The sequence below is a fragment of the Phocoena sinus genome, chromosome 12 (genome assembly GCF_008692025.1).
Source record: "Phocoena sinus isolate mPhoSin1 chromosome 12, mPhoSin1.pri, whole genome shotgun sequence".
NCBI classification, from domain to species: Eukaryota; Metazoa; Chordata; class Mammalia; order Artiodactyla; family Phocoenidae; genus Phocoena; species Phocoena sinus.
Window position 1 is genome coordinate 2,222,970 of NC_045774.1, and position 26,836 is coordinate 2,249,805.

The 26,836-nt window shown below is 46.2% G+C and overlaps 1 protein-coding gene across 4 annotated transcripts in view; it reads right to left on the reverse strand.

Annotated features, from left to right (window-relative positions):
• Positions 1 to 26,836, reverse strand: part of CCR6 (C-C motif chemokine receptor 6) — a 77,611-nt gene that overhangs the window by 25,413 nt on the left and 25,362 nt on the right. Inside the window, exons 1-5 of one of the 4 annotated variants that reach the window (XM_032651473.1) lie at positions 21,216 to 21,458; positions 20,451 to 20,565; positions 10,273 to 10,413; positions 8,890 to 9,039; positions 117 to 5,537 (exon numbers count right to left, since the gene is read on the reverse strand). The gene's annotated coding sequence lies outside the window, so the exon portion shown is untranslated. Of the gene's footprint in view, positions 1 to 116; positions 5,538 to 8,889; positions 9,040 to 10,272; positions 10,414 to 10,496; positions 10,567 to 20,450; positions 20,566 to 21,215; positions 21,459 to 21,791; positions 23,366 to 26,836 lie in introns of those variants that run through there. The other 3 variants (XM_032651472.1, XM_032651475.1, XM_032651474.1) reach the window with 3 other exon arrangements.

The window sequence follows — 26,836 nt, forward strand, 5'->3', positions numbered from 1 at the left end:
AATGCCTGGCTCGATACCATAAATGTTCGCAATTTTCTTTTATCTTCAAAGCATTAAACGGTTAAGACAACAGGGATACAATGTTTCCTAAATCCCAGGATGAAATAAAAACTTACCAGTAAAGAAGTAGCTTCTTGTTCCGCAAATGAACAGCCACAGGAGTTTTCTTTCTTGAATGTCAAGTTTCTTTAACCTTTAGACTTCTCTCCGCCAGCGCAAGGCCACTGGCCTTCATTCGGATTAAAGCGGCTCGGATGCTGAGGGCTCAGCGCCTGGGCCTCACGTGTGCCTGCGCTCGTGCTCTTACTTTGCCCACACTGGGTGGTGTGGTGAACGTCTCACCGCAAGCTTCGTTCTTCCAGCTACACCTCAGATCGTAGGGAGGTAAAATATAAGATGGAGGAAGGAAGGCAAGCTGATGCAACTAGGTCACTTAATAATTTCAATTTCAGAGACAAGTTTTTTTCTCGTTTCAGAATCATTAGTCTGTGAAATACTTTTTAGTCTTCCTGGAAATTACAAATTAATCAGAATGATTATAAAGTTCTCTGAAAAGCTCCACATGGTACCTAATGAACTTTATAGTCATCTACCCACATTCTGGCTTAAAAGCCTAAAAAACCACATGACTTATCCTTTAAAAGTAAAGATGTGATAAATTGAGAATCTGCACGTCACAAATAATGTAGGTCAGCGATCAGCGAAGGCATACCCCAGCTGTAAAGGAGAAATATTGCCCTCAGAAGATTCACACTGCCTTCTCCACCACTTTCTACAATGTGTGGCCATTATGTTATAACGTGACCTGTGCAGGGATAGCAGAAACCTGAGTGTCTATATCCCCAGAGCAACTATTCAGTTTGGGAATAGTCCTGTAATTTGAGGGGGAATCTGGGTCACGTTCTCTGAAATCTAAAATAGAATCAGTCAAGCCACAAATCCCCCTATGGAAAGTTCTAAATTGGCCCTTGGTAGAAAACACCGGTGACCCTGCTGGGCAAGAAGTGAGAATGTTCATCCCTGGTTTGTCTAACTGTCTCCTTCCTTTTTTATATGATTATAAATAGTATTGTTAATGTCAACACATCTAATAAAATTAGAAAGAACTTTCATATTTATCATTTCGCTTAATCCTGACAAACTATTTTGGGAAAACATTTTACAGGTGGAAAGTTACTAGCACATAAAGATGTCAGGTAATTTTCTCAAGAGTCTATAAACCAGGAGTAGTGGATTCAAAAAAATAAGGCCTGGGTCTTCCAAGTCCTCTTTACACCAAGCCACAATTCATTCATTTTTTCAGCAAATGCTTACTGAGCTTCTACTACGTGACGGGAACTCTTCTAGGCCAAAGTGTTGCAGCCGTGAGTGAAACAGACAAATTCCTTGACTTCATGGGATTTACATTCCAGTCATGGGAGCTGGGCCATAAACAAAATAAAGAAAAAGATCTACAATACGGTAGAAAGTAATGAGTGCCATGGAGAAAAATCAAGCAGGGAGGACAGATAGGGATTACTGAGGCAATTTTAAGTCGAGTGGACAGGGAAGGTGTCACTGAGAGGTGACACTTAAGTGGAGCCATGAGACAGGTGTGGGAGTGTGTCATGTGTTTATATGGGGGAGGGGCATTTCAGGACAAAGGAACAGCAAGGCACCGTCCCTGATGCAGACATCTGCCTGACATGTTCAGGGGAAACCAAGGAGGGCAGTGTGACTAGAGTGAGCCCAGGAAGCGTGGGGAGAGTTGAGGTCAAAGAGGTGAGAGGGGGGCTTCCCTGGTGGCGCAGCGGTTGAGAGTCCTCCTGCCGATGCAGGGGACGTGGGTTCGTGCCCCGGTCCGGGAAGATCCCACATGCCGCGGAGCGGCTGGGCCCGTGAGCCATGGCCGCTGAGCCTGCGCGTCCGGAGCCTGTGCTCCGCAACGGGAGAGGCCGCGACAGTGAGAGGCCCGCGTACCGCAAAAATAAATAAATAAAAGAGGTAAGAGGGGCCAGGTAGGGGGTCTTCCAGTCCATTGTAATGACTTTACCTTTCTCCTTAGGGTGAGATGGGAAGCTATTGGAAGGTTTTGTGTGACATTACATTTTAAGGACTGTCTGACTTACCTTTTAAGAAGATTACTCTGGTGGCAATGTGAAACGTAGATTACAGGGAACCCAGATGGAATTAGGAAGAACATCCCAGTAAGATACGATGGGTCTGTTTTGGAGATAAAGTCAACAAGATTTGCCAACAGACTGGATATTGGATTTGAGAGAAAGAGAAGCACAAAAACATGGCTCTAAGGTGTTTGACCTGAACATTCGCAGGATAAGTTGATGAAATAAAATGGGAATATTGCAGAAGCAGTAGGTTGAGGATGGAAGAGGAAATCAGGAATCTAGCTAGGAACTTGAGAAGTCAGAGATACCTATTAGAATATCCCAGTGGAGATACCAATACAATAAATAATTGCTTATCTGAGTGTGAAGCTCAGAGGACAGCGCTGGGCTGGAGATGTAAATTTAAGGGTCATGAGCTTATGGGTGGACGAGATCACCAAGGGAGTGGGCACAGATGGATAAGAGAAGAGGTTCAGTGCCTGAGATCTGGAGGCCAAGCACAAAAGTATTTCAAGAAGGGGAGAATAATCAAGTATGTCAATGCTGCTAGCAGACCAAGCAACGCAAAACTGAAAAGAAAAAAAAAAAAAAAGACCATTAGAGTTAGCACCATGCAATCATTGCAACCCTGACAGTCTTTGCGGAGTGGCATGGGGAAACCTAGCTGGAAGGGGGCTGGAAATAGGAGAGGATACAAACACTTATTTCAGAGAGTTTACACAAGAGGAAAGAGAGAAATGGTCAGGAGCTAGAGATGACGCTGGGGTCCAAAAATCTGTCGTTAAGATGGTAGAAATAAGAGATGTTTACACACTGGTGGGAATGACCCAGTAAGGAGGAAAATGTTGACTATGCCAGAAAGAAAAGGGAGAAGCACTCGGTCTCATCCCCAAGTGGACCGAGGAGGCTGGGAGACTGTACACCAGCAAGAGACTTCCTCAGTTGCAGGCAAGGCGGCAGCGTCCACAGGTACAGTACACAGGTGGATGTGGTGGTGAGTGTTTATGCAGGTTCTCTTCCGATTGTTCCTTTGTTCACAGTGAAAGAGGAAACCAGGTCATTGGCTGAGAGTGAAGATGGAAAAAGAGGCATCAGAGCTTTGACAAGAGAGGAAAAGAAATGCACCAGCCATCTAGGGAAGAGGGAGAATGAAAGGGGTACAGAATTACATACCTTCCAGGCAACATCAGTGAGCAACCATGAATTTAAAGCAAGACCAGTCACAACGACTGTTTGTTATCCTTTTCTAGACACATTCATTATGTAGACACAAGAGCCAGGGAGTAGGAGAGCTGAACCCAACAAGAGCTGTGGTTTAGCCAGCTGAGTAAGACAGACGGAGGGCCAGTGGGTTGTGCAATGAAAGTATAACATGGCCTTCTAACCATCCAAGGATCACTCCACCCCACGAGAGTCTAGTGATGGCCCACAGACAGATTCATCGAAAAGAAGCATAACGATCACCATCTAGATTCAGAAACGGGGTCTGTCCAGCTCACGGTTGACATGGGTCTCTGCACTGACGATGTCTCTGACATTGGTACCAAGGAATACATTCTGATGGGATATAATTGCCCTCTTTGATGTCAAGTAGAAATGTAACAATAGTGTTAGTAATGTTAGTAATCTTGGTATTACCTGTCCTTATTGATTAGGAAATTTTGCTAACGGTGCTTTGGACAAACAAATGTAGGTCCAGACACCAGTCTGGGCTAGGGTTTGGGAGACATTACTCATGCATAGTAAAATAACGTGAGCAGAAATTTCTAATATTTGATTTTAGGTTTTCCTGGTCTTTTCCGTGATGTAACCAGCACTCCAATACCCCCAAATGTTAGGTGAAATTCTGCTGTGCACACTAGACGTACGCTAGAGGTGCTTTCCAAGAATGAAGAAAAGAGATGGTCTTCAGAATCAGGCACCCACAGTGGAAAGAGAAGCGTGCCTAGGGGTTGAGAGGGGGTGTTAGCAGAGAAAGTGGCTGCCCGGGTCATTGGAAATCCCCGAGCATCCCCGAGAGAGGCCTTGCCGTGGTCCACATGACCCTACAAGCTTTCAACACACTACAGATGAGCGTGAAATTGGAAAGTGATCCTGGGTTCCTCTCCATCAGGCTGCTTACTTGACTCTTACCTTCTGGACTAATCTAGTCATCTGAGCACATGGCATATCACCCCAGACAGCACACTGCTTCACTACGTTGGTGCCATCATGGCCGAGAAGACCCAGAAGCAGAAAGTCGTATTGCTTTGAAAAGACGCACGTGGGTCATAGGGTGGCAGATAAGTCTTCTGACATCGAAAGAGCCTGTGTTCTCGAGGATACTCCTGGGGACCCAGGCATCTGGGTTGAAATTCGTTACCGCAAGGAAGGCCCCAATCTATCTGCCCTCTTTGGGGTTTGACGTGACATATGAGACTATCTTATCCTAAACCATTTACTGGATGATCTGAAAAGATGCCAGCTCTCAATGGGTCCAAGAACAAGATAGGATTTCCCAGGGTGGTCCAGGCTGGAGTGTTTGCTGCCGCTCCCATGCTGTCCTCGAGAGAGGGCTTTTGCTCCCCCTGCCTTATTACCCTCAGGCACGGACTGAGCCCTGATCTGTATTCCCACGGCATGCTAAAGACTAGTTCTTAAACGAGATCTTACTGAAGGTTGAGGATTAATAAAAGGAAGCTCCAATCCATGTGGGAACTTAGGTTGCTATTAGAAGTGACTTCATATTTCCAGAGCCGTCCTCAGGGGACCCTCAGACGCCCTCTTTGCTTGGCTCCTGGGTGGTCACCTCACTGCCATTGCACTGGGCAAGGCACTAGCCGCTCCCACTGGAAAGGCAGTCAGTCAGCCTCAGAGCCCAAGCCCCAGCAGCAGAGGCGCTGGGCAGGGAGACGTCCCTCTGTGCTCCCATGGCTCTGGCCCCTCATTCCAAGATCTGTTTCTCAGAATGATTAACGGTGGGAATTTCTACTGCCTTCAGGAAGCATGGGCATCACCGTCCCATCCAGGTCACCCCCGGGAACCTGCCCCACCCCTTCCCAACAGAACTGCCACCTCATAGCATTAGGTCCAGCTCACCAGAGTTACACATCGCTCTCAAACATTACACCCCCTGGAAGACCTCACCCATCCAGCCCAGGCGGCTGCCCCAGGCCCCACCCAGTGTCCGGCACAAACTCCTCCAGCTCCAGGTGACGGTCACACCTGCATGGCTGTCTTTCAGCCAGATCTCCTGAAAACTCTCCTCAAAGAATCGATAAACCACCCCGAAGAAAGCAAGCAAGGTGTCTTACCGGGATCGACTGCAAGCTCACGTGTTCCTCCAAGGAAGCAACCAGTTCTGCAGAGGCATTGCTGTGACACACACCTCATCTACATAACTCCGGAGACTCATGGCGTTCAGAAGTTCCTGCACTCACACATCCTCATTTCCTTCCAAAAGTAATGACCTTGGTTCACTGATAAGCCCGCTGACCGGGAGACTGTCTGTTTCAATGGGTGTTCAAGTCTTCATCACTTTGAAACCAAAATTCACTCAGATTTTGAAATTTTTCATCAGAGTAAATAATGCACGTTAAAACTGGGACAGGGGCTTCCCTGGTGGCGCAGTGGTTGAGAATCTGCCTGCCGATGCAGGGGACACGGGTTCGAGCCCCGGTCTGGGAGGATCCCACATGCCGCGGAGCGACTAGGCCCGTGAGCCACAACTACTGAGCCTGTGTGTCTGGAGCCTGTGCTCCGCGACAAGAGAGGCCGCAATAGTGAGAGGTCCGTGCACCGCGATGAAGAGTGGCCCCTGCTCGCTGCAACCAGAGGAAGCCCTCGCACAGAAACGAAGACGCAACACAGCAAAAATAAATTAATTAATAAAATCCCACCCCCAACATCTTAAAAATTAATTAATTAATTAAATAGTTGGGCGGGAAGATATCACTCTTCATTTAAAAAAAAAAAACTGGGACAGCCTGCTAAGGTGGCAACCTGGTCATCCGTGGAGCACTTGCTGTATGGAGCACTTGCTGTATGCACACATTTTATACTGTGTCCCTAGTGCTCGCTGGAGCCTGTGAGGTCCTCAGCATTGTGCTCACCTACCGATGAGGACACAGTAGCTCAGAAAATAACAGACACTTTGTTCTGATTCCCACTCCCCTCCAAGAGGACTGAGAACTGTGCAGAGCATGAATATTCCTTCCAAGAAGTCATCTTTCATTATCATAAACACGTAAGTTAGCTCTTGACAATATCTGCCATTGCTGAAGAAAAATTAGTAAGAGCCAAAGAAGACATTCAGCTTGAAAGAAAGAAGCAAACACCGGTAAGTTTAAGAATTACATTTTCATCACCAATAAGACATTCATTCGACCAGAGTAAGCTGTAGCGACACAATTTTTTCCACATTCATTTATCCAGACGTTTTAGTTAACGCTTACTGTTTCTACATAAAGTGATTTTCAAGCAGATACCGTGCATGCCCTTCATGTGCCCTCAGGCCTCGACCTTCTAATCCAGCGGCCAGGCTTCCAGCCTCAGGTATCTTCCCTCTGTGCCCGGAATCTCTGTGAAACGAGAGCCTGCTGACCCAAGCACGGCAGACAGGACGCGCTGCAGAACCAGCACCCACAGGAGTGGCCCCACTCCGTGTCTGGTGAGCCAGCGTCTCCCAGGGGAATCAAGCCAGTTACTCACGATGGGTCCTTGCTGCAAGGGGCCTCGCAGGACGGCACTGCTCTCATTGGCTGCCCCTCTCCCCCTGCCCTCGGTCGCTCTCCAGGGTCCTGGACTACCCACCAGGTTGTAAAATACTTCCATTAGAATCCAGCTTCTGCTTCTAGCAAACCCCAAGCCATGCAGAACTTATGAAACATGTAAACACTGTCGGAGTTTCATCCTGGGATAAATGTGTCCTTCCGTTTTAATACATACTTTTTTTCCATATGTACAAAACGTATTTTACAATTGAGTGTTTTGGCTTTGTTTATTGAAATACCTAATTACAAGGATGCCAATGGGACCCTAGCAGAGTAAACAAAATTGCCATTTGGAAGTAAAATTTTTCATGCTTGCTGAAGAAACCAGTGCTAATCACAAAATTCATTAATTCTGAAAGAATAAAATAGGTCCACATTCTGCCTCCTATAGAGCAAAAAGAACAATGTTGTAGATGATTTTTAAATAAGAACCATCAACTGCTAAAAAAAAAACTGAATTGTGAAGATCTGAGAATGTGCTACCACATGCAAGGAATTTGGAGATTCTGTGTGAATATAATTAATGAAGACTTATTCATTCTAATCCTCAGTGTAATTCCTTTAATATACATATTAAGATGTAATTATTTAGAAATATTGCCTGCTGGCATCTAATAGTATGTATTGGATCGCCGTAATTATTAATGAAAAGCAAAGTTTCTATGACTAGAACAAAAAGGCTCAATCTTTCATCTGCTTGCTTTCCCTCCCACGTCTCCTAAGAAAAGGTGCCAGTGTGAAGTCTTAAACTCTGAATAAGCTGAACATAGTCATTACCATTCCCAAGCACAACCTTATTATTTCTTAGAATTAAATTTCTAAGCAGCTGTCACATTAGGGCATTCAGATGGGAGCTGCCAAGGGCAAGGTTTTCGTTGGTTTTGCCTGTTTCCATATGTTAGTGCTTCAGAACCAACATACGGTCAAACTTTAAAATTTTTAATAAATAAAAATAAAAAGTTAATCAAAGCACCAAATGTCTGATGTCAAAAGGACAGTGATGATACAAATAAAATACTGATTCCACTGGCTGAGCCATTCAACCGACGAACATATTTCTCTCATTTCTTACTCTCCACTAAATACTTTCTTCCAAATCCTCTTTTATGTTTCTCTCCTTTACTGACACCATATTTTTTCTATTTTCCTTACCATCATCATGCCTTACATCTCTAAGTGGGCAGAAAATGTAAAAGAAACTTCGGACCGGGGCACGAACCCGTGTCCCCTGCATCGGCAAGCGGACTCTCAACCAGTGCGCCACCAGGGAAGCCCTCTCATAACTTTTTTGACTCATGGATTATTTAGAAGCATATTGTTGAACTTTCAAATAATTAGGGCTTTTGTAAACATCATTATTTATTTCTAAAATTCGATTTTATTTTGATCAGAGAAGATATTCTGTAATATATTAGTCTTTGAAACTGCGCCACCAGGGAAGCCCCTAAAAGAAACGTTTTGTGGCCACTTTGTATTTTGCACTCTTAGGAAGCAGGGCTGAGGCTGTGTTGAGATGCCGAGGCAGGAAGAATTAGCTCCTGTGCACCTCGCACAGATCCACACCCCCCAGCTAGTCCTCGGAGACCCTTCAAGTTTTACCACTTGTCCCATTAAAGTCATTCAGGGAAAAAGGATCCCACCTAGAATCTCACATTGTGCCTAGTTCTCAAAGTCTCCTTCACAATCTGTTTCTCAGTCTTTCCCTGGCCTCCCAACCTTGACACCTCAGACAACTGTAGAATAGTCCTCGGTTTGGGTTTGTCTCGCGTATCCTTACGTCTAGATACAGGATACACAGTTCTGGCAGAAATGTCACAGAGCTGGTGCTGTGCTCTTCTCAGTGGGCCCCACCAGGTGCCTTGTCCCTGGGCTTGTACTAACTGTGATCACGTGACGAATGTGGTATCTGCCAGACTTCCCCACTGTGAAGTCATTCTTTTCCCTTTGTAATGAGTAAGTATTGTATGAGGGGAAGTTTTGAGACTGCAAATAAGCCCTACCCTCCTCAGACCTTCACTGCGGCTCTAGCATACCTGGATATTTCTTGGATTGCTTATAGTTACGAGTGGACCCACTGGTGATGCTGCCATCCACCTGTCCTTCCACGCTGAAAGGCTGGCATTCTGCTACCGAAAGCTTTCTCCTCTCCCGACTTATTCATGGCAGAACAGGATCACGGATTCCTATTTTGCTCAATAGAATAACCCATTATTACTTTCATTAATAATAACATCATTATTTATTTTGATGTAAAAGTCTCTCCAGGGCTTCCCTGGTGGCGAAGTGGTTGAGGGTCCGCCTGCCGATGCAGGGGTCACGGGTTCGTGCCCCGGTCCAGGAAGATCCCACATGCCGCGGAGCTGGGCCCGTGAGCCATGGCCGCTGAGCCTGTGCTCCGCAACGGCAGAGGCCACAACAGTGAGACGCCCGCGTTCCACAAAAAAAAAAAAAAAAGTCTCTCCAGGTTTGACCAAAATATCCTTTTGACATCCTATCACTGTTTGAGCATTTCCTTACTTCCTGTTTTCAGCCCATCTTGCAATTTCCCAGTCCCACCGAGCCCTGGGATCTGCCATTTCTCCAAGTCTGGGCTTTTTTTCTGCGGAGAATGGAACATAGAATCTAATAGCTGGGTCTAGCATGTTCATTGCTACAGGGGTGTCTGCTCCCAGCCGATTTTGGTGGAAAAATCTAAAGAGTGTATTTATGTTTACATATACACACATACATGCAGTAGTGCAGACACATACATACACATGTATGATACATCTATATTTACATCTACGTCTATGTACATATATTGAAACCCCGACTCTCACCAAAATCTCCAATTTGAAATCAGCACTGTAGGGTTCACTCTACTCTTTCCACATTTATAATTTCCTTCTTTGACCATGAGAAACATGGCTTCCATTAATCCTCAGAATATTTACCAATTTGATCAATCCTCCCTCCTCGTAACAACTCTCCCATCACCACCGCTGCCCTCCTGAGCAGCTACCCTCTCACTTTGCTTTGGTTCTGATCTCCAGTCTGGGTTGCCATCCACACCCCCCAGGGACACCTTCCTTAACCCACCTGGGCTCTGTATCCACATCACAGCTCTCCAGGGCTCTTGAATGTTAATTTAAACATAAGTGACCCTGAGAAGGACTGCTGTTCAGAGTTACACAGGGCGTGCCCCACACAACTCCAGCGAGCACAGTCTGTGTTTTTCAACCTGCCACCTTGGACCATAGTTTCCTTTCCAGCCTCCTTGACGTTCTTCAGATGTTTACTAACATAACAGCACTTACGAAAAGATATCTAAAATAGCGAACTCATGAGCTGTGTTTCTTTCCAACCATCTGATAAAACTTGTAAATAATAAAATTGTCCTCAAACATTTTTCTTTCACTTACTTGGCCAATACTTACCAAGTGTCTGCTTTGTGCTAAAATCTGAAACTTTTCATTAAGATTTATTAGGATTTTTCCAAGTCCACACTTCCATTCTTCATTCATTCCCTGGAATCAGAATGTCTTCCAGGTCACGACCTTTGGCTTCTGGGACATTTCCTGGGACGAACAAAAGTGAGAGAAATGACATGTCCATGACTAGTCATCCTAGTTGATACCAGTAAAAGTCATTAGTTACATACTTTCTCTAAGCAGCCTGTAAACAAAGCCTGTTTTTCTTGTCCACAAAAGTTTTTGTCTCTTATTTTGCTCCCCGTGTCACCCCATTCACTTCCTGGGGGGTAGTGGTTTTAACCAAACCCCGGGCGTGCTAATTACCATCATTGACAGGAGGGCCTTGCACCACAGGCAGTTTCTGTGTCACCCGCACCCCCCCCCCCCCCCCGGGGCTGGCTTCCTCTTCCCCCACCGCTCTTGGTGGCGGGCACTGAGCCCTGTCCCAGCTCCTTGGGTCTCAGTAGTGGCTGCCCCATTTGTAGGACAAATCTAGGATGATAACAGCTTTTCCTCCCTGTGTCATGAGATTCCAACCATTCACATGTTCGTTTCCTGATTTTGAACTGGCTGAACCTGCATCTTTTGTAGGAAGAATGGAAACAACACGCTTACGCTGTGCTCGGGGAAGATGGTGCCGTCACAGCATCACATCTGAACCAGCAAAAGCCCGTGGAACAGGCACCCGAAACGTCCTGATTGTTTTGCCTTCAGGCCCATGGGTGATCCTGTATAAAGGATCCTGTGTCAAGTATAAAGGACATCTTTGCTCCTTTAAGACATGAATATGTGAAGATTGTAAAGGTGGGTGCTGTAATAGAGACTAATTTCCCCCAATTTCGGTTCTCTCTTTCTTGCCCAGTAATAGAATTTTTGCCTGGACACAGAGGCGCCTTGAAAAAAGGCCCCAAGTCTGCACACGAGCCTCCCTGGTATCTTGGAGCGGCCATGTGGTGAAGTGCTGGCTGTGAGATGTGGGTGCCCTTTGCCCCTCTTCTTTGTCTGTCCGTCCATGCTCCTGGCTGGAACAAGGATGCCACCTCCTTTGAGAGTTTGGGGCCACCCCCTAGCGACTGGGGACGGCTGAGCAGGAATTGCTGGGTTGCCTGAGGGCTGGTGGAGCAGAGCTGGCCCCGCTGACCTGGACAGAAGACTCCAATGCCTGCCTGCTGAAGGCTCAACGGCCTTCAGTTTTCTGTTCTGTGTAGGACCACTTAGTGCCACCTGACACACACAAAAGATACAAGATAGCATAAACCAACCACCAGGGGGTTTCCTGGGGGTGTGAAACAGTACAGATACCCGGGCTAGAGTTGGGAGGAGTCCTGAAGCCAGGTGTGCAAGGAGACGGTGTCAGCAACAGGACCCCTGGGCAGGAAAGGGGATCCCTGGGCAGCAACCGGACCCCTGAGCAGGCCGTCCCTGAGAATGAATGGTGGGAGCCAATGGACAGAGGGAGGTCCCTCTGGGCGGCTTGGGGACAGTGCGGAGACTGGCTGGTCCTGGAAAGGAGACAGGATAAGGAGGTTTGACGTGGGCTTTTCGAGCAGTGTTTGATGTGGGGGGACCATGGTGTTCGTCCATCTTAGGAAACTCACTTCGAGGGATTCAAACAATAAACGGCCGACGTCTTACCTGCCCCTGAACCTCCTGCCCAGAGCAGCGTCGAGGAGATCTGGGGTTTAGGGACACGGGAAGAGGATGAAGGAGAGGGAGAGAATTCTGTCCTGTATGCTACTGGGCGATTGTTAAAGGGTGGAAACTCAATCGGTGGGGTTTTGTGCCATGTCAGGATATCTTGGGTTGTATTGGCCCCATGAGAATAACTTCCCAGAGCATCTTTAAACACCCCACCTCTGTCGATGGACACAGGTTGCTTCCATGTCTTGGCTATTGTGAATAGCGCTGCAATGAACATCGGGGTGCATGTATCCTTTTGAACCACGGTTTTCTCTGGATATATGCCCAGGAGTGGGATTGCTGGATCATACAGTAGCTCTATTTTTAGTTTTTTAAGGATTGACATATACACACTGCTCTATCTAAAACAGTTAACCAACAAGGACCTACTGTATAGCACAGGCAGCTCTACTCAATATTCTGTAATAACCTAAATGGGAAAAGAACTTGAAAAAGAATAGATACGTGTATATGTATAACTGGATCACTTTGCTGTATACCTGAAACTAACACAAACTTGTTAATCAAATACATTCCAGTATAAAATAAAAATTTGTTTAAAAACAGATTAAAAAAACCTAGTGAAACAATAAATGTTTTATACCCAAAAAAACCCCCCAAAAAACCATACATAACAACACACAGCCAGTCGTGCTGAATAGCCAGCCAACACGCCGCAGAGGTGGGGAGAGGAGGAAGTCCTGGTCGGCCCAGGTGTGGATGAGACGGCCTGCGTCAGGAATCCAACCGCTCCCGGGAGGCCAGCAGGCTGAGCGCCGCCATGCGCCAACAGGCTTGTGTGTTGGTCTGGACTTGTGGGCGAGGGGTGTGGGACATGCGCTCCAGATGTGCCTCTTTGCTGTATGGATTATTTTGAGCTAAAGGCTCTTGAGTACCTGCAGACACAGGAAAAGCTCTAAAACTACGGCAGAAGTTTTCCTTTTGTAAAGGAAATTTGCATTTGTAACAGGTCCCCCTCTGCTGTAGGGGGTATTAGCAAAGGTACTGAACTGTTATTAAACTTCCAGGTGAAACTTTTTCCACTTTTTAAGTGAAAAACTGAGCTTGCTTCCATGAACATAACTTCTAAACATTTTTTTTCTTGTTTTTCTTCTTTTTTTAAAATTGAAGTACAGTTGATTTACAACGCTTCCGGTGTACAGCAAAGTGATTCAGTTATATGTATGTGTGTATATATATATGTATTTTTTTTCAGATTCTTTTCCATGATAGGTTATTACAAGGTATTGAGTAGAGTTCTCTGTGCTAGACAGTAGATCCTTGTTGGTTATCTATTTTATATATAGTAGTGTGTAATCTCAAATACCCAATTTATCCCACCCCCCCTTTCCCCTTTGGTAACCGTAAGTCTGTTTTCTAGGTCTGTGAGTCTCTTTCTGTTTTGTAAATAGGTTCATTTGTACCATTTTTTAGATTCCACATGTGTGATATCATGTGATATTTGTCTTTCTCTGTCTGACTCACTTCATTTAGTGTGATCATCTCTGGGCCCATCCATGTTGCTGCAAATGGCATATTTCATTCTTTTTTATGGCTGAGTAATATTCCATTGTGTACATATGCAAAATCTTTTTTATCCATTAATCTGTTGATGGACATTTAGTTTGCTTCTATGACTTAGTTATTGTAAATAGCGCTGTGATGAACATTGGGGTGCATCTATCTTTCAAATTAGAGTTTTCATCTTTTCCAGATATACTCCCAGGAGTGGGATTCCTGGCTCATATGGTAGCTCTATTTTTCATTTTTAAGGAACCTCCGCACTGTTCTCCATAGTGGCCGCACCAGTTTACATTCCCAACAACAGTGTAGGAGGGTTCCCTTTTCTCCACACCCTCTCCAGCATTCATTGTTTGTAGACTTTTGTTGAGGGCCACTCTGACTGGTGTGAGGTCGTACCTCATTGCAGTTTTGATTTTGAACATAACTTTTAATTTTAGGCTAGAAACGGATACACAGAATTCCCTTGATTAAGACAGTTCAGTGATGATTCTTCAGATTCTGCATGGTCCGAGCGAGTTTCGTGAAGAGGCTAATGGCCTCTAACACCTGAGAAGGATGGAGAGGGGGAAGGATGCCCATGGAACTGCAGATGACCAGTGTCCTGATGCCCAAAAAGGAAGGGGTGGAGAAGCGGGGGGGAAAGATCACTAAAGACTAGACTTGGCACCCCAGAAATATTTTAGAACACATTGCTTCATAAGTACTTTTGTGAGCATTTTATGAGCACATCATCACAACGCAACTTCATTTCTTTTATTTGTTCCAGCTTTACTGAGGTGTGATAGACAAATGAAACTGTAAGATATTTAAAGTGTGCAATGCGATGATTCAGCACACGTATACGTGTGAAAGGATCTCCCCCTCACTGAGTTAATTAACGCGTCCGTCATCTCACATAATTAACTCTTGTGTGTGAGAGAACATTTAAGTTCTACCCTCTTAGCAAATTTCAATTATGCATACAGTGGTATCAACTACAATCGCCATGTTCTACATTAGATCCTCAGACATTCATCATCTGAAGACTGAAAGTCTGCAACCTTTACCAGACTCTCCCTATTTTCCCCACCCTCAGCCCTGGCAGCCACTTTTCTACTCTCTGTTTCTAGGAGTTTGACTTTTCTTTTTCTTTTAGATTCCACGTATAAGTGATGCCATGTGGTACTTGTCTTTTTCTGTGCAGATCATGTCACTTAGCGTAATGCCTTCCAGGTTCATCCACGTTGCTGCAAATGGTAAGATTTCCTTTTTATGGCTGAATAAGATTCTATTGTATATAAGGTGCCACATCTTTATCCACCCATCTGTCGACAGACCCTCAAGTTGTTTCCATATCTTGACTATTGTCAATAATGCTGCTGTGAACATGGGAGGAGAGATATCTCTTCGAGATGGTGACTTAGTTTCCTTTAGATATATACCCAAAAGTAGGATTCTTAATCATATGGTAGTTCTATTTTTAATTACTTGAGGAACCTCCACACTGATTTCCATAGTGGCTGTACCAGTTGACATTCCAACAGTGGGCAAGTGTCCTTTATCCCCACATCCTCACTGGCATTTATCTCGTCTTTTTGATAGTAGACATTCTAACAAGTGTGAGGTGATAGCTCGTTGAGAATTTGATTTACATCTTCCTGATGATTAGTAACATTGCACACATTTTTAGGTGCCCGTTGGCCATTTATATGTCTTCTTTGGAAGAACATCTATTTATGTCCTTTGCCCATTTTTAATTGGGTTTTTTTGTTTGTTTGTTTACTGCTATTGAGTTGTACGAGCTCCTTGTATATTTTGGCTACTAGCCCCTTATCAGATATATGGTTTGCCAATATATTGTCCCACTCAGTAGATTGCCTTTTCATTTTGTTAATGGTTTCCTTTGCTGTGCAGAAGCTTGTTAGTTTAATGTAGTCCCCTTGCTTATTTTTGTTTTTGTTGTCTTTGTGTTTGCCGTCAAATGCAAAAACTCATCACCGGGCTTCCCTGGTGGCACAGTGGTTGAGAGTCTGCCTGCTGATGCAGGGGACGCGGGTTCATGCCCCGGTCTGGGAAGATCCCACATGCCGCGGAGCGGCTGGACCCGTGAGCCATGGCCACTGAGCCTGCGCGTCCAGAGCCTGTGCTCCGCAACGGGAGAGGCCACAACAGTGAGAGGCCCACGTATCGCCAAAAAAAAAAAAAAAAAAAAAAAAAAAAATCATCACCAAGACCAATGTCAAGGGGTCTACTGCCTATATTTTCTTCTAGGAATTTTACAGCTTCAGGTCTTATGTTCAAGTCTTTAATCAATTTTGAGTTGATTTTTGTGTAAGGTGTAAGATAGGGGTCCAGTGTCATTCTTTTGCATGTGGCTGTCCAGTTTCTCCAACAAAATTTATTAAAGAGGCTGTCCTTTCCCCATTATATATTCTGGGCTCTTTTGTGGAAAATGAATTGACCATATATGTGTGTTTATTCTGGGTTCTCTATTCTGTTTTATTGATCTATGTGGTTGTTTTTATGCCAATACCATGCTGTTTTGATGAGCAGAGCTTTGCAATAGAGTTTGAAATCGGGGAGCATGATGCTTCTAGCTTTGCTCTTCTTTCTCAAGATTGCTTTGATTCCTTTGAGTCCCTAGTGGTTCTGTACAAATTTTAGGATTATTTTCTCTATTTCTGTGAATATTGCCACTGGAATTTTGACAGAAATTATATTGAATCTGAAGATCTCTTTGGATAAATGAACATTTTAACAATATTAATTCTTCCAATCCATTTATTTGTATCCTCTTTGATTTCCTTCATCAATGTTTTATGGTTTTCAGTGCACAGATATTTCACCTCCTTGGTTAAATTTATTCCTAAGTATTTTATTCTTTTTGATGGAATTGTTTTCCTTATTTTTTGTTCTGATCATTAACTGGGGTATAAAAATGCAGTTGATTTTTTTATATTGATTTTGTATCCTGCAACTGTACTGAAATCATTTTTAGTTCTAACCTTTTTTTTTTTTTCTGTGCAGTCTTGTAGGTTGCCTATGTATAGTATCATGTCATCTACAAATAGAAACGATTTTACTTCTTTTCTGATTTGGATGCCTTTTTTTCTTTTTCTTGCCTAATTGCTCTAACTAGGGCTTCCAGTACTGTGTTGAATAAAAATGGTGAGAACAGACATCCTTGTCTTGTTCCTGATCTTGAGATAAAACTTTCAGTGTTTCACCATTGAGTATGATGTTAGCTGTAAGTTTTTCATACCTGGCCTTTATTATGTTTAGATACATTCCCTCTATACCCCGTTTGTTGAGAAGTTTTGTCATAAAAGGATGCTGAATTTTGCCCGATTATTTTTCTACATCTATTGAGATGATGATATGATTTTTATCATTCATTTTTATAATGTGGTGAATCACATTAATTAACCTGTCAATGTTGAGCCATTGTTGCCTTCCTGGAAAAATCCCACTTGATCCTGGTGTGTAATCCATTCAATGTATTGTTTAAATTAGTTTGCTTATATTTTATTGAGGACTTTTGCCTATCTGTTCATCAGAGATACTGGACTGTAATTTCTTTTCTTGTAATGCTTTTTTTCTGGTTTTGGTATCAGGGTAACACTGTCCTCATAAAATCAGTTTGGAAGTATTTCCTCCTGCTCTATTTTTTGGAAGAGTTTGAGAGGGATTGGTACTAATTCTTCTTTGAATGTTTGGTAGAATTCATCAGTGAAGCCATCTGGTCCTGGGCCATTGTTTTTTGGGAGATTTTTGATTATTGGTTCAACCTCCTTACTAGTAATTGGTTTGTTCAGATTTTCTATTTCTTCAGGATTCAGTCTTGGTAGGTTGTATGTTTCTAGGAATTTATCAATTTCTTTCAGGTATTCCGGTTTTTTTGGTGTACAATTATTCACAGTAGTATCTTATGATCTTTTATATTTCTGTGGTATCAGTTGTGATGTGTTCTTTTTCTAATTTTATTTGAGAGCTCTCTCTCTTTTTCTTGGTAAGTCTAGCTAAAGATTTGTCTATTTGGTCTATCCTTTCAAAAAACCAGCTCTTAGTTTCATTGATCTTTCCTATTGTCTTTGTAGCCTCTACTTAATTTGGGTCTGCTCTGGTCTTTGTTATTTCCTTCCTTCTACTAAATTTGGGCTAAGTTTATTCTGCTTTTTCAAGTTCCTTGAGGTGTAACGTTCTTTGAGATGCAAAGTTAGTTGTTCATTTGAGATCTTTCTTTTTTCTTAATGTACATGTTTATTGCTATAAACTTCCCTCTTAGAACTACTTTTGCTGCATCACAGAAGTTTTAGAATGTTGTGTTTTCATTTTCATTTGTCTCAAGATACTTTTAAATTTCTTTTTTATTTTTTCTTTGACCCATTTGTTGTTGTTTAATCTCCACAAAAAGTAGCTTGTTGTTTAATCTCCACATATTTGTGAATTTTCCAGTTTTCTTCTTATAATTGATTTATAGTTTCATTTCATTATGGTTGGAAAAGGTGCTTGATACGATTTCAATCTTCTTAATTTATTGACTTACTCTGTGGTCTGACATATGATCTCTCCCGGAGAATGTTCCATGTGCACTTGAGAAGAATGTGTATTCTGCTGCTGTTGGATGGAATGTTCTATGTATGTTGTTTGGCTCCACTAGGTGTAATATGTAGTTTAAGTGCAATGTTTCTTGGTTGGTTTTCTGTCTGGATGATCTCTTTATTGTTACAAGTGAGGTATTATTGCATTGTATTGTATGCTATTACTGTATTGCTGTCTATCTCTCCTTTCAGATCTGTTCATATTTGCTTTATATATTTAGGTTCTCCAATGTTGGATGCAAAAATATTTCCAATTGTTATATCCTCTTGATGAATTGATCCCTTTATCATTATATTATGACCTTCTTTGTCTCATTGCAGTCTTTGGCTTAATGTCTATTTTGTCTGTTATGAGTAAAGGATATAAGTATATATAAAACCCTTTGCTTTTTAAATTTTCATTTGCATGTAATATCTTTTTCCATCCCTCCACTTTCAATCTACTTCTGTCCTTAAAACTGAGATGAGTCTTTTGTAGGCAACATACAGTTGGGTCTTACTTTTGTATCCATCCTGTCACTCCGTCTGTACACATGTGGGTACGTACTCCCTTCAGGGAGACACTGGAGATTTGGTTTTATTACTGCAGCGGGATGAAGGGAGAAGGCATGAGAAGCGCCCTCCAGGAAAAGTGGCAGCCAGCCCCTGATGCTCCTCAGGGGAAAGCTGGGATTTGGGGGTTCCCTCCAGATTGTGTGGCACTGTGCCAGGGATGGCAAGAGTGTGTCTTTGTCTTTCCTACAGAATTAGAAGTGGGTATTTTCTCATTCACCTGAAGAATAGGAGTCACTCAGCTAGTCCCTGTCCCTCTTTCAGAGGGAACTGCTCCCTGTGTAGCTGTGTATCTGGCATGTCTCTGAGAGCACAGGAGCTCAGGAGCCTCCTACGTCACCACCTCTACTGGCTCCTGCTTTGTCGTCCTTCTTGACATGTTAGTGTGTTGGTGCATCAGGAAACACCTCCCACACTGAAGACTTTGACTTTACCTCCTGCACATCCTGATTTTATCAAATATACCTTGATTTCAGAAAAACGTTTAAAATTCCTTCTGAATAAACTGGTAAAATGTAGGCTGGATGACATTACTCTTAGGCAGATTCTCAGCAGATTGAATTACAACCAGAAATGGTAAATCATTTTTTCAGTATGGAAATAATTCATTGGTGAAATGCTATGGGGTTATATTGATCTTGTGGCCATCAGAATTATTTTAAATCAATGACTTGGATACAAGTAGGAAAAAAATGCCTATCAAATTTGCTGAATTATAAGATTTGAGATGGATAACTAATAGTATAGATAATGCTCAAGATTCTATATTATTTCATGTGGTTGGAATTCTGAGGTGAAAGCAATAAGACACAGAGATAAGAAAATTATAAACGTGGGCTAGAAGGGCACTGTCTTGAATGGCGTCCAGCAGAGACATGATGTGAGTCACATGTGTAATTTAAATTTTTCTAGTAGTCACATTTAAAAAGGTCAAAATAAACTGGGAAAAGCAATCTTCAAAAATTTTAACTCAGTGATTCCAAAATATAACCATTTCAATATGTAATCGGTATAAAAAATATCAATGGGATACTTCACCATTTTTGTACTAAGTCTTCAAAATCAGATGTGCGTTTGATACGTAGAGCACATCTCAATTCAGACTCACCGCACTTCAAATGTACCATTGCCACACGTGGCTGGTAGCCACCCTATTGAACAGCACAGGTCAAGAAACTGATATATGGGGCTTTCCTGGTGGCGCAGTGGTTAAGAATCCGCCTGCCAATGCAGGGGACATGGGTTCAAGCCCTAGTCCGGGAAGATCCCACATGCCGCGGAGCCACTAAGCCCGTGCGCCACAACTACTGAGCCTGCACTCTAGAGCCCACCAGCCACGACTACTGATCCCGAGAGCCACAACAACTGAAGCCCAACACGCCTAGAGCCCGTGCTCCGCAACAAGACAAGCCACTGCAATGAGAAGCCGGCGCACCTCAACGAACAGTAGCCCCTGCTCGCCACAACTAGAGAAAGCCACGCGCAGCAATGAAGACCAACACAGCCAAAAATTAATTAGTTAGTTAATTTTTTAAAAAAGAAACTGATATGTGTAAAAATTATCAGATAAAGGTAACTGATCACAAGTTTGATGTAAGCCACTATAATAGATAATCCAATCTTGGGTGGCACTAGTTATATGATATATCAGTTATCTATTGCCAAAATAACACTGCATGGAAAACAACCCTGAGACCTTAATGGGATGCAACACTAACCCTTTATTATTGCTCATGAGCCTACAGGTAGCTAGGTGGTTATACTGATTGGGCCAGACAGCCAATGTGACTGGGCCTGCTCACGTACCTGTGCTCAGCCAAGAGGTGAGCCACCGCTGGCCGGTGCAGAATGGCCTCGGCTGGGACAGCCCGTCTGTGCCCCATGTGTTCTCTCATCCTTCCCAGGATAGCCCAAGCCTCTCCTGTGATAAGGGAGATTTCTAAGAGGAGTTAAGGAAATTATAAACATGTGGACTAGACTCAGAACTGGACTCCATCCCTTTGCCACATCCCATTGACCAAAGCAAGTCTCAGGTTCAAAGCAGGTTCACTGTCTGGGAAGCTGAGTCTACCTTCTGATGGGAGATCTGTGAGACCACGTCACAGAGGATGGGGTGCTGGAGCCTGTTATTTGGGGCCACTGGTGCCATCAACCCAGCTCAGGTGGTGCACTGCAGGCGTCTATGCTGAGCAGACAAATGGATCATTCCTTCCAGGCCTGGGTATCACATCTTAGAAGTGATGGGAGCTGCGCTCAGGAATGCATTCTGAATGGCTGAGTACTTGGGGCTGTGCCCCTTTCTGAAAAATTACAGGAACTATATGTGTCTGCTTCCAAAATGAGACGATCAGGGACGACCTGAGAGCTATCTTCAAATTGTAAAGAGCAGGCCTGTGGAAGGAACAGTCTTGTTCTCAGTTCCCCTAATAATTTCTGAAGGTTAATTCTATGTCAGGAACTGTGCTAAACGCAAAAACAGAAGTAGAATAAGGGAAGTTTCAGTAGATACCGGCTCCCCCAAAGGAGAACTTTCTAACAGATGAAAAGAATCTTTACTGTCTGCCAACTCACCAGCCTCAAGTGAGTTCTGAAGCTGGAGGCCATGTAAAGGGAATCCCTCCCCTGTGTGGGCCCCGGAGCTGCCGTCTGAGGGGTCTTCAGCTCCCAGTTCTAGAAGCCGGTTGTACGGTTGTGGCTGTTTGATTTGTGGGGAAGCGCCTGAGCGTGCTTTGTGCTCACAGACACATTCAGACTCACAAAGTGCTCCAACCAGAGACCGACGACCGGTGTTAAAAGCAGCCCCGAGGGGCTTCCCCGGTGGCGCAGTGGTTGGGAGTCCGCCTGCCGACGCGGGGGACGCGGGTTCGTGCCCCGGTCCGGGAGGATCCCACATGCCGCGGAGCAGCTGGGCCCGTGAGCCATGGCCGCTGAGCCTGCGTGTCCGGAGCCTGTGCTCCGCCACGGGAGGGGCCACAGCAGTGAGAGGCCCGCGTACCGCAAAAAAAAAAAACAAAAGCAGCCCCGAGTTACAAGGTGTTCAGGAGATTTTGTTGTACAGAAGGGTGACAAAGTACAGATGGTCAAGTGACTTAGGTCACATGAGACCACTAGATTAAACTGGAAGTGAGACAGGCTGTGGCTACTGACCCATGCAGCTCACACGGTCCCCGGATTGTCTGACCGCAGCTCCAGAGGGAACGCCCTTGCGTCCTGGGGTCTTGGGAGACCCATTGTTCTCCTGCGGCTGGTGTAGGGGTCTGTGTCAAGATAAACAGCATCGCACTGAATTGTTGCCGTTTCTTTACAAATACAAGATAATCGCGAACCTTGGAGGAATTCACGGTGGGAGCTGCTGTGGAGACACAGGTGACAACAGCGGATATGCTGGAGGTGTCACTTCAAGGGGGACAGTCTCCGTTCTTCCGCAGCAGAAACATTAGGAAGGCCTGGAACAGATCTCCTTGGTTCTCAGAAGTTGTTACGTAACTGTGGAGCGCGCAGGCCGCGGCGGCCAGCTGCCTTGAGACCTTCTGCGCTGGCTCCGCTAGGCTGCGCTTGGACTCCGAGCGTGCAACACTGTGAAGCTCCGGGGGGAAGCTGCATGAAGGGCTGCCTCAGGGCCGGGGTGCCCCTAGCAGAAGAGAAATACCTTTCCTGCTTAGGTTCAGCAGGACTAAAATTTCCAATGATGCGGGTGGTCTCGGCTGAAGTCCACTGGCCAGGAGAGCATCCAGAGCTCCTGGGGAAAGAAGCCGTGAAGAAAGGAGGCGTCGCCTGGTGACCGGGACCCAAGGCTCCCCCACAAGATGGGTCCGAGGCGCCTCTGCCCCCGCAGCGGGGAGCCGAGCGCACCGGGAATAAAGTCAAGCTGCGCGCGCTCAGAAGGCACCCACACTCGGCGGTGCCATCAGCTTCCTGTGACAACCCCTCTGGCCTGTGCGACGCTCTAGACCCAGCACAGCAGGGGAGCGCTCGCCCCCCGCCACGATGCCTGTTCTGCCAGTCGCGGAAGCTGTGACAACGGAAAACGCCCCCCACCTGTTCCAGCGAGGGGACGCATCAGAGGTCCCACTCCTCCCCCAGCCGTGCCTCTGCGAGCGGAGCGGGACAGGCCCTCGAGGACAAGCTCTCAGGATCCTTGGGGGATTGAGGTGTGAGCAGGGCCAGGAGACGGGAGCAGCGTCAGGAGACGGGAGCAGCGTAGATGCCGGGTCTCCTGACAGCGTGGCCGGAACAGCGATCAGGAAGTAACTCTGTGAACAGACGGGACGGTGGTGGACTCGTACGTGTTTATCAGCCGGCTCCCCAGGAGTGAAAGAGCCCTGACCGGTAGGCGTGACGATTCCTGCGGAGCAAACGCTCCCCCGACTCTGGCCGACGTCGAGCAGCCAAGCTGACGTCACTGAACGCAGGACTCTGGGAAGAGACGCAGCAGCGCCTCCAGGCCCAGGACACCCTGGATGCAAGGGCGCCCGTGGGAGACTCGGAGAGCAGCAGGCACCCCAGAGGAGGGCCCCCCGAGTGAGGCCGTGACACGGAATCTAGGGGGAAGCAGCTAACGTACGGTGACAGGAAAGCCATCAGCGCTGCGTGGAGCGGGGAGGGGCAGAGACCGACAGGAGAGGAGCGCAGGGAGCCTTCGAGGGTGTGGAGACATTTCCTGTTCTGGTTGTGGCTGTAGTTGCACTGGTACAGATTCGTGGAAACTCACTGAAACAATCCTGAAAATGAATGCGGTTTTGTCGCATGTAAATTACATCTCAATGAAGGTGACTTTTTAAAACACGTGACACCCCTCCCAAGCAGCTAAAGATGCAGGTAGGCCGACTTCCAGGACTGGGCCCAGGGGTAGGAGTGAGACTCGACACCCGTTAGCTCAGCACAGCCTCATTCCCGCCTCTGCCACAGCGACTTGCAGACTCGCCCCCAGTCTCGCCCTATTGTTTTCCACTATTACTAGCTCTAAATTCCGTTGGAATTGATGAAAGAAAAGAGGTTCGTCAGGCTCCTCTGCTGGGCCCTCCTCACCTTCTCTTCCTGGACACCTGGCTGCCCTGGGCTGGGCCCTCTGTGACCTCACCTGGACCTCACTTCAACACTGTCTCTACCCTGAGACCCTGTATTAGTTTCCTGGGGAGGTTTTCACAAAGTTCCACAAAACTGATGGCTCCAAACAACAGGAATGTAACCTCTCACGGTTGCGGAGGCCAGAAGTGCAGGGTCAGGGCTGGTACCTCCTGAAAGTCTGATGGAGAGGCCACCCCCGGGCCCCTCCTGGCTGTGGGAGGGGCCTGCAGCCCGCGGGGCTCCTTGCTCTGCAGAGGCATCACTGCCGTCCCTGCCCGACCTTCACACCACCTTCCTCTCTGCGTCTCTGTGTCCCCTCCCTCAGCTTAATTACATCCGCAGAGACTATTTCCAGATAAGGTCACATTCTGAGGTTCCAGGTGTACATGAATCTGGGGGAGACACTATTCAACTGACTACAATCCCCAAACTGTGTCTACAGTCCAGACCCCTCTCTGGAACTCCAGACATCAGGATCCCTGCTCAGAACGTTGAGAAGAATTTCAAGTATCTCCTGTCTAAAACCAAACTCAGTTTTCCTTCCCTAAACTTGCTTGTCCACAAGCTCATTTCAGCAACAGGCAACCGAACCCCTTCAACCCTGGTGGCACAGGCTGTGGCCTTGGGGCACTCCAATTCTCTCTTCCTCCCCACCAAGCACATCAGCCAATCCCCTCGGCTACCTCCTCGGGATGTAACATAACTCCTGTAACCCAAACCCCTCAGCTTCTCACTCCTTCCCTGCCGGCCACTTGGACCGGTGCTTTCATCTTCCAAGGGGTCCCCGGCCCACTCCTGCCCTCTGCGCTCTGTCCTCCACGCGACAGACCTGTGGGACTTCTACAGTTATTCGAGTCATGTCTGTATTCTGTTCGAAATCCTCCAGGGTGCCCCCAGTACACGTCTGCACCCTAACCATGACCTACAGGGCACGCTAACACAGGACCCCCGCCCCACGCTCTCGCCCTCCCTGCTTTATCTCCCACCCCCTCCATTGTTAACGCCCGGGACCCTGGCATCCGGGCTTTTCCTTGAGTCTGCTCAGCACATCCCTGATTCAGGGCGTTCGTCCTTGGGATTTCTCTGCCGAGAACGCATCCCCCAGACAACCTCGGGGGGCCCTCCCTTCCTTGGGTGTCTGCTCCAAGTCTCCTCCCTCCCTGCCCACTGGCGGGCAGTCGATCAGCTCCAGGCCCATTCCCGGCTTCTGCTTCACTGTCCCAGCAGCCGTTCCTTTGTCTGCAGCCTCTAGTGTGCACATTCCCCAGAGAGAAGGAGCCCGCTGACTCCTGCAGACCCAGTCACCTGGAACAGGGCCTCACCACCGGCAGGGGCTCCAGAAAGGTTTGCTGAGTGAATGCATGACTGAAGTATGATCGGCACGCAAAAATTAACGAGTGTGGGTTTTTCAAAAGCTTATCTCAAAAGTGCTAAAAAAAACACAAAAAAATCTTATCTCGTTTTTGCAGCAATCTTGGTATTGCTGATCAGGTATCCACCTCTCGCTGATGCGTAGGTGGGGGAGCTCACCACAATCTGGGACAGGCCGATTTTGTGATTTGTCATCTCAAAAGGGGAAGAGGTTTTAAGGTGAAGAGAAAGAAAAGTAGGTGGCCTTCCTGTGGGACATGTGCTCAAAGCTCAGTGGGGCCAGGCAACTTCCCTTCCGGCTTCTCCTCCCTCTCGACCCCTCGCTTGCCACCTTACCAGAGGCCACAGAGATGCTACGACCGTCTCGTCAGATGAAGTTCCTTAGTTTGACGGAATACACGAAGATTGGCCATTGGACAAATGCATCTCGGGGAAACAGATGGAATCCCATGCTGGGCTACATTACTTTTGGATTTCCTTTTAAACTTAAAATTCCCCCTTGGTTAAACAAAGATTACAAGCCTAGGACATGAAAGTATACAACCAATAGGACACTGCAGGACGTGACTGGAGTGGGAGGGTTACTGGGGTACGTACCAAGACGTACCAAGACAGAGGTCCTGACTGGACTAGGGTGTAATACAGCTCAACAGACCTTGGAATTAGATCAGCATCTGAAGCTTGGCTCTGTTGCTCATTAACTGGGAGGTCTGTGTAAGTTACTTCATCTCTCTGAGTCTCTGCTTCCTCGTGTGTGACGTATGGGGATGTAGCCACCTCCTAGGGAAGCATCTGACAGGTAGCAGATGTGACAAAAGGAAGACCTAAGAGGGGGAGGAACAGACAGGTGATGCCTAAGTCATCGTAAGAGATGAATGACGTAGATCTAATTTATGTTGGTCCAGCTTGTCAGAAGACTGTGAAAGACTTCCACTGAACAGCTAAACTACAGCTCCAGACCTGAAGCTGACAATGCCTTTTGGGAACCATCTCTTTAGAAGGTTAATAGGAGGGCTTCCCTGGTGGAGCAGCGGTTAAGAATCCGCCTGCCAATGCAGGGGACGTGGGTTCGAACCCTGGTCCGGGAAGTTTCCACATGCCGCGGAGCAACTAAGCCCGTGTGCCGCAACTACTGAGCCTGCGCTCTAGAGCCTGCAAAGCACAACTACTGAGCCTGCGCGCCACAACTACTGAAGCCCGCACGCCTAGAGCCCGTGCTCCGCAACAAGAGAAGCCCCTGCTCGTCACAACTAGAGAAAGCCCAGGCGCAGCAATGAAGACCCATCGCAGCCAAAAATTAAATAAATAAATAGCCCTTTAGAAAAAAAGGTTAATAGGAAAATGACTCATTCAGGTACGAGGTTTGCAGATACAACCATTGTGTCAGCCAGTGCTTTACAGAGGAACCCCCAAAGTGGAGGAAGTAGGTACGGAGGAACGAGAAAAGAAACAAAACAGCCACGAGACGTGGGGTGGCCACTCTTCCTACCACCTGGCGGAAATCAAGGCTAATTAAGGGGACGCCAGTTTCCATTCATTTGATTATTTAGCAGAGCCTAAAAACTTCCCCTTCTGAAGAGGAAAAAAGAAAATCCTTCACCTGCTATTCCGTGGAAGGAGGGGGACAGATCCAGTTCCCGCTACCCTCTGAGGTCCTCCAGTGAAGGAGTCGCCCACTCCATCCCGCCCACGCAGCGCGTTCCAAGGAGCCCAGCCTGGATGCAGCTCTTCCCTCCCCGCCAACCGCACTTCTC